Here is a 12,981-nt window from a genome sequence, read left to right on the forward strand (position 1 = left end):
AATCAGTCTTCCGAAATCTTCGTGATTATTGTATATTGTGCTCTTTTTCTTGTCTTTTTAGTAATTTTTTTCCTTTTCTGAGATATCTTATAAAGAAATCTCTTATTATTTTCAAAATTGTGTTGCAAAATCAGTTCTGTTTGTGGTTGCAAATAATTGGAAAGTGAGTGAATGGGGAATGTCTTAACAAACTGTGGTATGTCATGGAATATTATTGTTCTATTAGGAACCAGGAGGGACAGGAATTCAGGGAAGACTCTTTTTTTTTCTTTTTTTAAGGTTTTTTCAAGACAAATGGGGTTAAGTGGCTTGCCCAAGGCCACAGAGCTAAGTAATTATTAAGTGTCTGAGGCTGGATTTGACTTCAGGTACTTCAGGGCAGGTGCTCTGTCCACTGCATCACCTAGCCGCCCTAAATTCAAGGAAGCCTGAAAGGATTTGCATGAACTGATGCTGAGCAAGATGAGCAGAACCAGAAGAACACTGTACACCCTAACAGCAACATGGGGGTGATGATCAACTTTAATGGACTTGCTCTTTCTATCAGTGCAACAATCGGGCACAATTTGGGGGTATCTGAGATGGAGAATACCATCTGTATCCAGAGAAAGCATTGTGGAGTTTGAACAAAGACTAAAGATTATTACCTTCAATTTAGAAAAAGAATTGTTATCTTATTATGTGATTTCAGGTGGAAAAAAACTCGACGGGGGAGGTGGGGCCCATTGAGAGGCCAGCTCGGGAAGTGCTCCCACAAGCCACAGATGGTCAGACAGACCCCTTCTCCTCCCCCCCTCCCCCCATCGGTGAGGGGAACAGGCTCCACAGGTGCCCGGGGCCTCCATAAGTTTATGATTTCTCTCTCATCACATTCAACTTAGATCAATGTATACCATGGAGGTATGTGGAGGGTGGAGGGAGGGAAGCAAGATTAGGGGGAAAATTGTAAAATTCAAAAATAAATAAAATCTTTTTAAAGAATTATGTTGCAAAATCCCAGATAGATTTCTTTGGTGTATATTTAATATGGTCCAGCCTGTCTTGCCAATTTTGTCTTCCTAAATTTTGTTTCCATATCATCAGAAATCAAGGAAGAAGGGGAGAAAAGTAGTATTTCTTCCATCATTCATGATAAACATGTATTACAGGAAACAATGACTAATACATTCTACTTTATGCCAATATGAAATTCTTCTGACAATTTCATATGTAAACATTATTGGTACCACATTGTTGTACATCATTTGGATCCCATGTAAACCTTTGTGTTTACTATTCACTTTTGTGGGGTTTTTGGTTTTATAAGGCACTACAGCTAATAATCTTCCACCATTGTCCTTGAGTTTTATAAATAAATTTGTATTCTATATCTGTGTTTCCCTTGACTATCATCTCTCTCCACTTGGCAAAGGGATCAAATGTTAACTGGCTAAGAAGGTTTCTGGGCTATTTTGGCCTCCTTGGTATAGCAACTGTTCCACATTAGTTGAATTGTTCCAGTAAAAATGATGACAATAGTCAGCATATTTGCCTTCTTTAGAGGGAAAAAAGAGAGCCCACTGTGGTATATAAATGAATGAATGGATGAATGAGTGAAAAGGTACTATGCCTTTACTATATGGTTGTGCTAAATTCAAAGATATAGTAGAAATGTAAAATAGTGCTGGCTTTCAAAGAGTTCACATTCTAATAGGAAGAAAGAACACATATAAAAGTTTTAGCTATAATACAGATGGAAAATTTCTGTACTTTAGAGTGCAGCTGCAAGAAAGATTATGATGTTTCTTCTTTGATGTCATTTCCACTCATAAAATCTCATCAGTTTCTGATGCTGAACCATTTGAGGTGCAAGGACTTTGGTGGTGAATACTTTCTCTTCTGGGTCTTCAGTAGTTATAGCTATAGCACCCACATAAATAGAAACCAGATCACCTCTCCCAGGGATTGCTTTCCTGAGTGATGGCTAAGGGGGGCTATGCTGAAAGTAAGATGAGCTATCTTACAAGTACAGCCACTATCAGAGATATTTGGTAGTAATTGGTTGGTATGTGGTATTGATAATGAGGAAGGCAGGCTCCTTCTCCACGGTGATTGCTGCTCATTGATGACATCAAGCCTTGGACTGGTAGAGTGGCCAGTGGTCTAAAAGACACTGCTTATTCCAGAGGTTCTTGTTCAAAGACGTAATGTTATGTACATCAGTATTCTTAGAGAGGTGGTAATAGTTAACTTTCCTAGCACATACTGCCTTCTCCCCATATCTCCCACCTTCCTCTCCCTGCTTCAACAAGATCACTTACCTGCTCCAAAAATGACAGCTGGTAGGGACGGCCAGCCCTTCCTCCACAAAAGTTACTTCCCTAGATGATAGCTTCAGGAGTTGAGCTGGAAGCAGGATAGGTGGTGAAGTGAGAAGGTCTGGGGAAAGGAATCAGACAACACAGGATGAATCTCAACTCTGCTACTTGACTATGTGCAATTACTAGTAGGACCAATTATGTTATCTGTAAAATAAGTGAGCTGGTGTAGATGATCTCTGAAGTCTCTTCCAGTTTTAATCAATGATGCTACAATTCTATAACTTCTCTGAGTCTGAATTCCTTTTTTGTAAAACAAGGTAATAATCAATAATCTAAAATTCCTTCCAGTTCTAGGAATCTATGTCAACAGAATGTATTATGACTTTCAGAAGTTGATCTGGGTATACTTATTCACTTTTGAGTTAAGACCCAATAGTCTTATTCTGATTCTTTTCTAGCATTTGCTTCACCAAAGCAGAGATGAAAAAAAAAAAAGAAATCAAAGCCCACACAAAAGTCACAAGTCAATAAATGACCCATTTAATCATACTTGTTGGAGTGGGGTGGGAGAGGAGATGAAGGAGTGAATTTTGAACTCAAACTTTTTAAAAAATAAATGTTTGAAAAGTTGTAAAACAAATGACATTTTTTAAAAACAACCTATCCTTATTTACATGTTACTCTTTTCGGGATTATGATTAGTTCATGGCCTCTTGGAGAGAACAGAGGAGCAGAAAGATCTGCTCAAGACACTCAAGAATTCTGAGTTAATGGTAAGCAAGCATGGTGTGAAAAGAGCCTTGTATTAGATATCATAGGGAGCTATGGAAGGGGAGATAAGCCTTCAGTTCAGTAGCCTAGGTGTAGACAAGTAAGACACATTAAAAATATATTTCTTAATGTTTTTCAAAAGTAAGAATTGAAAAGATGCTTTTGTCTTTGCATCCCCAGTGCCCAACACAGTACTTTGTACACTTTAAGACTGAATTGAACCCCTTGTGGTGAAAACCACAAAGATCATTCAACAAATATGAAGAACACAGGTACACTTTGATTTTAAAAATATTTGTGCTGCTGAAATGTGTGTGTAAATATTTTCAGCACAGCAGGAAGCTTAATGGATGGAGGAATCTTCTTGTGGATTCTTTTTTGTAAAGCAAACAGCTGCCCCTGATTTAGCTTCCAGATTTTCATACATTATGCTGCATTTGCTTAAAATAGGGTATACTTGGGTAGTGTAAACTAAGTACTTAAAATATTGGAGTTAGTTGGGGAAGGATTCCTGGATGATGAGAATTTATATGGGGTTTTAAATAGGGGCAGTCTTAAGACTGACAGAAAGGAGTACAGTACTGTTGGTATGTGTTTGGCTTAGACAGTGTACTAACCATTATGGCCATAAACTTCTGTCCTTGCAAGATAGCACTGTTAACAGTAGCTATAATCCAGTGAGTGGAAATGTCTGAAAAGACCAACTGCATAACAAGAAATGACTTCCACAAAGTACAGAGAATCCACTTATTTGTGCTCCTGACTCTGACAGACTAAAGCTCAAGTCTTTGTTTATAAAGGGCTTCTGCAGGGTAATCGGTAGTGGGGGATGGGGTTATTCTTGCAGCAGATCTGTTCCCAATTTAGGTTTTCTATCTTCAAAGCTCAACTTGCTATTTAATAAAAGCAATATTACTGAAGAGAACTTGACATAATGAAAAGAATGATGGATTCAGAGTCAAGAGACCTGGGTCCAAATCTAAACTATGCTACTTACTACCTCAATGACCTTGAACAAGTAAAGTCATCTCCCTATATTCCATTTCCTCATCTACAAAATGAGAATGTGGAAGTAAATGATTTTTAAAATCCCTTTCATTCTTCTAAAACAATTCAATAATAAGACTGACTCCTGATGGCCCCCTTTGCTTAGCTTGGGGGAAACAAAGAAAGTAAGGATGACACAAAGCAATGGGATAGACCAGGCTGTAAGATGGAAGAAAGAATACTGAATTCTAGAGCCAACTATACTACTGATTCATTAGTCATATAATAATAAACAAATCACTTCAACCTACTGAGCAATAGCTTCCAAAGTTGTAAAATAGGATGCTGTGAGGAAAGCACCTGGCAAGCCTTCATTGCTCACAGACCTATGGACTGATTGCCACCTTGAACCCTACACAAAACAGTCAATTGACTGAGCTTCAAGACTCTGTCCATACTCTGTTCATACTCCCAACCTGAAAGTAGAAAAGAGGGGTCATTTCAGGATACTAGACTCTAAGGTTGGCTATCACTAACTGGTGTGTGATTGACCCTGTTAAATTCATTTCTCACTTGGAGTCTAGTTTCCTCATCTATAAAAGAAGGGGATTGAACAAACCTCCAGGCTTTCAGTTCTAATATCCCAGGACATTATGTTGAGAGGGTTACTTGGTGACAAGGGTATGAGAGGGAGTGAGAGTAACTTTGGGTATGAGACTGTCTTTGAATCGATTGAAGGGCAGATATCAGCCAAGTCTTCAGAGGTGGGATTTTTGGAAATCCTAGGAGAAAACATCCAAGATAGCTAAAATTTCAACTGAAAGGTGACAGAGACCAAGAAAGGTCCTGGGGAGGGGAGAGAAATAATAGGCATAGAAGTCATGGTACTCCAACCTCTATATGAAGAATTATTGGGAGCTTCCCACAGATATTCCCAATTCAAGGAATATTTCATGGTGGGGGTCTCCATGCCTTCCTCCCAACTCTGCTTGGCTCCACCACCCAGCAAGATACAGGCAGACAGCTGTTGCTGCACTTCCATTTTTGGGATGCATTAGGTTCCTGGCATTCTCACCAGCCCCAGCATATCCTGTGCCTCTTCTGGCTATAAGCCATGGGTCTCAAGGTCTATACCTCATCCACAGGAAAGGAAGCACCACTTCCCTTGCTGGGCCTCTCAACTACCCCCACAGCACTTACACAAGTCTGAGGGAAACTTGCTGAAAGCAAGGGGTCCCATGTGAAGATAGGTATGATGAGAAAAAATCAGGTACAAGAGTGCAAGACATTCAGTGAAATCCCTGGAGGAGGGAAAGGGAGTTGGGTGACTAGGTTCCCAATGAACAAGCTATTTTCTTGCCCCTCAGCTTTACCCATCCATGACATAGGGATAATGCTTGCACTACCCCTCCCCCCAGCATTTTGAAGCACTTGAGTTATCAAGAAACAAGTTATCACTGTTAGCCATGGTGTCCCAGCCCTGATGCCTTCCCTGGGGCAGCAGAGGGGGTGGGCTAAAGCGAGAGAAGAATGCAGCATACTCAGTTATAAAGAAGACTTAAAGCTCAGAATCTGAGTTTCCTAAATTCTAGGTGTAGAAAATCTTGGGAATTCAGAAGGTCTTGCTGCTATGCACATTAGGAGCCAAGAACAGATGAACAAAGTTTCACCATGCTTAAGGGGAAACTTCCAAAGAATTGCACAAATGAGAGAAAAGGACTCCTAGAAATGAGGAGTCCCAATTGTGGGCTCTAAACTACTTTTCCCTATACTCTGTATTTACTGGTAAGAGAATAGCACAGACTTTTGGGGTGATACTTTACTATCACATGTTCTCATAATACCACCTTGCCCCTTTCTAGAATTGACTTAGAACTGACTGATTAAATTGAATCTCAAGGTGGGATAAGGATTCTCAGAGCTTATATGAGTTCCATGTGTGGTGGAGTCAGCTCATGTTGGCTGAAGAGAATCCAACTCTTAAATTGTCAGTGAGAGCATTTATACCTCAGAAATTGGGAAACACCATAAATCAGAGCCTACTACACTGTTTTGTTGATTGTATAGACTCAAAGCATGCCACACACCCTTTGCAGAGGGGGTGGGAAAATTTTAATAATGTCTATTAAGTTAAAGATGTATCACATATACCTTTTTTGGGGGGGCTGTTAAATATTGTTAAACACTGTCAAATGTATACCACATACCCCTGCCTTGATACAACTTCTTTCTTCCCTAAAATAGGAGACTTTATCACAAAGAATACAAAGCTGCCCCAGGGGCTTTATTGGACTCAGTTTCCTGGTCAGCCAGGGCATAAAAAATTCCAACCACATGTAGTTCAGGCTTTCAGACTTGCTGGGCTGCCTAATATCATACCAGTTATCATGCCCTGAAGACAACTTACTGATCAGACACATTTCCAGATGGAGGGGAGATGGAGGAATACAGCTAATCTAAGTGTTTCTACATTCTTATTGCATCTTCTTGCTGTAGTAGTGCAAAGTAAACCTCCTTTGTTAAATATTCAATGACTTTCAAATGCCTCATTTCATCTCAACCTTAACTCTGAAGTGTTGGCATTAGAGTCATAAAATGCCTGCTCAAATCTTAAAGTGCTATATAGCAGTTATTAATTATTATTCCTCCTGGCCTCCTTTACAAACAGTTCACGTAATAAACCTGTACCTATTCTTTTGACTATATCTTATCACTTCCTTTCACCTTTGAGTCCCATAAGGGGACTCTCCAAATTCCTGCTCCCTAATCAGGGAACTTTCCAATGCTTGTCAAGACCTGTCCTATGGACTCACTGACCTCTGTCCTTCCAGAAAGAATGCCACCTCAGATATTAAACATACTTAGCAGTCAAGGGGTCCCCAGAGTTCTAAACTTACTCTCCTAGAATCCCAACTGAGAAGTAGTATGTTATAATGAAAAGAACACCTATCTGAAAGAACTCTTGCCAATAAACACAAACTTACAGCATTTCAGAGTTGGAACAGACCTCAAATCCAACACATACCTGAACAATAATTTGAAATAAGTCTTATCTGAAAAGGGAAACTTCCTGCGGCAACTTATTCCACTTAGCACTAATTGTTAAGAACTTCAAATTAAATATACTTATTTCCTTCAGTTCATACTCATCTAGTATTCTTTCCAGGTCCTCTACACATCATGATTGTCCTTCTGCCACCTTGTCAAAATGTGACACCTGGATTCTAATCCTGGCTCTGCAATGAAACAGTTGGGTAACACTGGACAAATCACTTCCTATCTATAGACCTATTTTAAAATAGGAGATTCATCTTATTTTAATAAGGAGACCAGTCCTTTCAGCTCTAACATACTATAAATCTACCTTCCATCATGACATAAAGAACAAAACTAAGTGTCAGGAGATCCTTGCAACCACTGTATTTCCCTATCTAATGATCATCATCATCATTAGCCCTCCCCCAAGGCTCCAAGACTACTAAATAGGCAATTGCATCCTGGGTCACATCCTCAAAAGAGGCTTTTTGATATGACCTCATAGGGTCATAGATCTAAGGCTGGAAGGGAACTCGGAAATCATCTAACCTAATCTCTTCCTTTCACAGGGAAGGAGCAACATAAACTGAAGCCCCAAGAAAAGGGGTCACATAGGTAAGTAAATTGCTGAGTCAAACTCAAATCCTGTGACTTAAGATTCAAAATTCTTTCTACTTTCTATTTAATATCCCATTGCCTAAAGAAAGATACAGCAAGAAGTACAGACATTGTTGTTAATTAATCATTTCACTCATATCTAACTCTTCATGACCCCATTATGTGTAAATATGTATTTAAAACTACTTTTCTTAGCAAAGATAGTAGAGTGGTTTGCAAAGTCCTTCTCTAGATCATTTTACAGATGAGTAAACTGAAGTAAATAGAATTAAGTGATTTGCCCAGGATCACACAGCTAGTGAATCTCTGAGGCTGGGATTTGAATTCAGGTCTTTCTAACTCTAGACCCAATGCTATATCCACTGCACCATCTGGTTCACATACAGAAGATTACAGTTCTACATGGATTGTGGAGGCAAAAAGAGAACATTTTAAAGGAAGAAGTAGCTTAAAGGACCCAGATATATAAGGAATCCAAAATCAGTGTTAAAGATTTAAAATTAGAATCAAGTTGTAGAGCAGGAAAAGATCTGAGATCATCTAATCTTATCCTCTCAATATGCATATGAGGACCCTGAGACTCATTAAGGTTAAAAAACTTACTCCAGTCCCATAGTATCATAATGGAGAATTGTCACTATGATTTACTTCTGGGTCTGGACCACTAGAGCACACACACAAATACATGCATGGAGTGACCCTGGTGCTGTGCCACCTCTCTCCAAGGGATAGGGACTAGTGACTTAGGCCCATCTGTCTCATTAGCCCAGCCAAAAAGCTATCCCTCTCCGATGTCCATTTTCATAAAACTCACCTCAGGTAAGTTAGGCATGATACATAAGGTGGAGCATAAACATTAGGCCCTTTAATTTCCGATTTCCCAGTCTGATTCCCCTGGTGGCCTGAGCTCTCTGTGCTCAGAGCCCCATGCGGCCATACATCAGAATGTCTGAAGTCAGCTAGGCCCTCCCGTGCCATCTGTACAGAGGTACCAGCAGGAAAGAATGGGAATGTATAACCTCAGTAGAAGGAATAAGAGTTTTAGGTAGCAGATGGAAACACTAGGTTCCCTCCTTTTCTAATTTCATTGCCAAAGTTTTCTTCTGGTTGGGGAGGGTGGTGAGAGAGAGAGATTATTTCCATTTTCCATGTAATTCATTATACTAGGACCCCTGCTCAGACCTCAACCAGATATCTAAGTAAGCATCCAGGTATAAAACAGGGTGCTTTCAGTTAATAACATTGAGCATCTATTCTGTTCAATGTATAACTCTAGATACTACAGAGCATCTAAAAAAACATGAGAAGTATCCTAAAGGAAGATACATGGATAGCTGTAAAAAAAATTGTCAACAATTTATCAGCTATGTATCAGACATATATTACATGCTAAGGGAGGTATATAGTTTAAGGTAATGCTCAATCCCTGTCCCTTCATGGGAGTTAACTAGCAGGAGATAAGTCATAAAACAAAGAGAAGCACATTTCAAATCCATAATTTCAAAGGTGCTGACATCCCCACCCCATGCACACTGAACCCCCTTTAATTTGCTTTGTTATCAAATCTATAAGAGTTGCTCTAGTAGGAAAATTTACAGCCTTACAAGCAACATTTTGACAACCACTTCAAACTTAGTTAGCCTGGTCCTGGAGTGACACAATATTTACTCAATCTTTCCACCATAGAGTTTATGCTCCATTAGCATGAACTTCAAAGATCCAGATTCACCTCCTCACAACACTGAAGTAGAGCAGGAAGATGCCACATGTAATAGAATATAGCTTACAGAGATATAAGGTACTTCTGTTGTACAAGAGGAAGATTATTACCAAGTATCTCTCTCTCTCTCTCTCTCTCTCTCTCTCTCTATATATATATATATATATATATATATATATATATATATATATATGTATATATATATATATACATATATATATATATCCAGAGATGCTAAGAGATTTAGAAGTTCAAAGGATAAAAAGATTAAGTGCTCAACTAGTCAAGAAAGGCTTCATGAAGAAGATGGAACTTTCTTGGGACATTGAAGGTTGGCTGGGATCTGTCTAGGCCAAGAGGATGGTACAAGGAAAATGGGAGTAATGAACTGACTTATTCTAAAGGAGTTTTCAATCTATTATGGAACATATGATGAACAATAAAATGGTATCTAGGGTTACACAGTTTTTAACCAGAAGATGAAGAAGAATAGATGAGGTAAGAATCAGGAAGAAGACAGAATAGGAGGACAAATCAAAGATGATTATCTTAGACAAAAGATTATCTTAGACAAAAAAAAAATCTTGAATGATAAAATATAAATATGACCAATGTCAGGTAGGCTATAGTAAGACAAGAGCACTAATATTTTGGTAGTGGAACTGAATATATACTCCACTCAACCCGAAGAGATCAAAGACAGATATAAAGTCCCAAACATATTTTTTTGGGTTTTTTTTTTGCGGGGGGAGGCAATGGAGTTAAATGACTTGCCAGAGGTCATAAAGCCAGGTAATTATTAAGGTTAGATTTGAACTCAGGTCCTCCTGACTCCAGGGCAAGTACTCTAATGACTATGCCACCTAGCTGCTCCTCAAATATATTTTTTTAGGGTTTTTTTTTTTTGCAAGGCAAACAGGGTTAAATGGCTTGCCCAAGGCCACACAGCTAGGTAATTATTAAGTGTCTGAGACCGGATTTGAACCCAGGTACTCCTGACTACAAGGCCGGTGCTCTATCCACTACGCCAGCTAGCCGCCCCTCAAATATATTTTTAAAAGCCTACAGCAGCACTTTTGTGGTAGCAAAGAACTAAAAGCAAAGTGGGTGATCATCAGTGAAGGAAAAGTTAAATAAATTGTGAAATAAATGAAATGGAATTACATTATCATTAAAAACAATAATATGAAGAAATCAGAAAAATATGAGGGAACTTTTATGAACAGATATACCTTACTTCAATAAGCAGACAATAATGCAAAGGAAAAAAATGAAAGGCATAAGAATATTGATCAAATATAATGCTTAATCTTGATTCCAGAGGACTAATGGTACCCACTTTTCATCAGAGATATGTAATGGGGGAATGTGTTATCAGTCATGATCAATATGTGGGTTTAAGCATCCTCATTTATTTTTTTTTAGTTTTTTTAGTTTTTTTCAAGGCAAATGGGGTTAAGTGGCTTGCCCAAGGCCACGCAGCTAGGTAATTATTAAGTGTCTGAGACCGAATTTGAACCCAGGTACTCCTGAGTCCAAGGCCGGTGCTTTATCCACTATGCCACCTAGCCTCCCCTATCCTCATTTATTTTAAGGAAGGTTTTTTTTTTCTCCTTTATGGGGAGAGGGCAGTTACTGGGAAGTAACAGAGATAACCTCAAAGGAATCAATAAAAAATTATTTTAAAATGAATATTTAAGAAAGATCACACCTGCATACCCTTTAATCCAGCAATACCACCACTGGGTCTATACCCAGAGATTATGGAAAAGGGTAAAAACATCACCTGTACAAAAATGTTCATAGCAGCTCTGTTTGTGGTAGCAAAGAAATGAAAATTAAGTAAATGTCCTTCAATTGGGGAATGGCTTAGCAAATTGTGGTATATGTATGTCATGGAACACTATTGTTCTATTAGAAACCAGAAGGTATGGGAATTCAGGGAAACCTGGAAGGATTTGCATGAACTGATGCTGAGCAAGATGAGCAGAATCAGAAAAACATTGTACACTCTAACAGCAACATGGGAGTGATGATCAACCTTAATGGACAACAGGGCAACAATCAGACACAATTCTGGGATATCTGCAATGGAGAATGCTATCTGTATCCTGAGAAAGAATTGTGGAGTTTGAACAAAGAGTTTCTATGTACCTTTAATTTTTAAGAAAATTGTCTTATTATGTAATTCTGCTATATCTCATACTATATGTTTCTTCCTTAAGGATATGATTTCTCTCTCATCACATTCAACTTAGATCAATGTATACTATGGGAATGATGTAAAGACTAACAAACTTCAGGGCGGCTAGGTGGCGTAATGGATAGCGCACCGGCCCTGGAGTCAGGAGTACCTGAGTTTAAATATGGCCTCAGACACTTAATAATTACCTAGCTGCGTGGCCTTGGGCAAGCCACTTAACCCCATTTGCCTTGCAAAATTCTAAAAAAAATAAATAAAAGACTAACAAACTGTCTACTTTGGGGGTGGGGAGAGATTGGGGGGGTAATTGTAAAACTCAAAATAGATAAAACCTTTCTAAAATTAAAAAAATAAAAATAAAATGTGACCTCCAGAAGGAAACGTTAAAAAAAAATCACACTAAGTTATGAATAAAAGTAATCGAGTTACTTTCTACACTTCCTGCAAAGAAAGGGATTTATTTTAGAAAGCAGTACTTCTAAGAAATATTAACAATAATAACTCATGATTGTAAAGCACTCTAAAAAAGTGCTTTCCTCACATTATAACCCTGTGAGGTAGACAACATAAGTAATTTTGAGATAATCGTATTAATCCTTCTTACTCTTGGGGAGACAAAAACTCTAAGAAGTTGTTGCTGCTCTGTGATTATGCAATTAATAAGCATGTGGCAGAATCTGAACAAAAGCTTTCTGATTCTAAGTCTAGTAATCTAGCCTCTACCATGCTATTTCTCCAGGGAAACCTTCAAAGAGACAATAATCACAGAAATCATAGCTCTGGAAGAACTATGAATGACGGTTCAATTTTTATCATCCTTTATACGATCCTGCCTACCCTACTTTAAATTATTTATTTAAATCACAATTATTATTTAGTTATTAATGTAATTATTATTTATTATATTATATAGAAATATAAATATATTTATATTATTTCCAGTTATAATAATTAAACAGCTGAAAGGAATTGGAATAATTAATTATTTAAATTATTTACAAGTCCTTTGGTCTCAATTCATGAAACAGAAGCTTTATTGGAGAACATGATTGTTCAAGGAATATGGTCATTGAAATTTCTGTCATTAGCTGCTGCTTCTTTATCCAAACAAGGGAACAAAGCAGAAGCCAGAGGTTAAGTCATCTAAAATTACAAAAGCTGTGCAGAAGGAATGTCTCAAAACATCAGAGATCAAGGTAACATCTACCAACAGACTAGTGGGGCAGTGAATAGAGTACCAAGTCAGGAAGACTTGAATTCAAATCGGCCCCAGACACTTACTAGCTATTGAACCTGAGCAAGTCAATTAATCTCCATTTAAGTTTCCTTATCTACAAAAATGGGAA

General features: G+C 38.2%; 1 protein-coding gene across 4 annotated transcripts in view; it reads right to left on the reverse strand.

The window, feature by feature from the left end:
* The window catches only part of TSPAN9 (tetraspanin 9), a 240,544-nt gene that overhangs the window by 179,223 nt on the left and 48,340 nt on the right, over positions 1-12,981 (reverse strand). For all 4 annotated transcript variants that reach the window (XM_074194642.1, XM_074194644.1, XM_074194645.1 and 1 more), the window contains one exon: positions 2,301-2,418. The gene's annotated coding sequence lies outside the window, so the exon portion shown is untranslated. The remainder of the gene's footprint in view (positions 1-2,300; positions 2,419-12,981) is intronic.

Source organism: Macrotis lagotis, chromosome 7 (assembly GCF_037893015.1).
Source record: "Macrotis lagotis isolate mMagLag1 chromosome 7, bilby.v1.9.chrom.fasta, whole genome shotgun sequence".
NCBI lineage: Eukaryota > Metazoa > Chordata > Mammalia > Peramelemorphia > Peramelidae > Macrotis > Macrotis lagotis.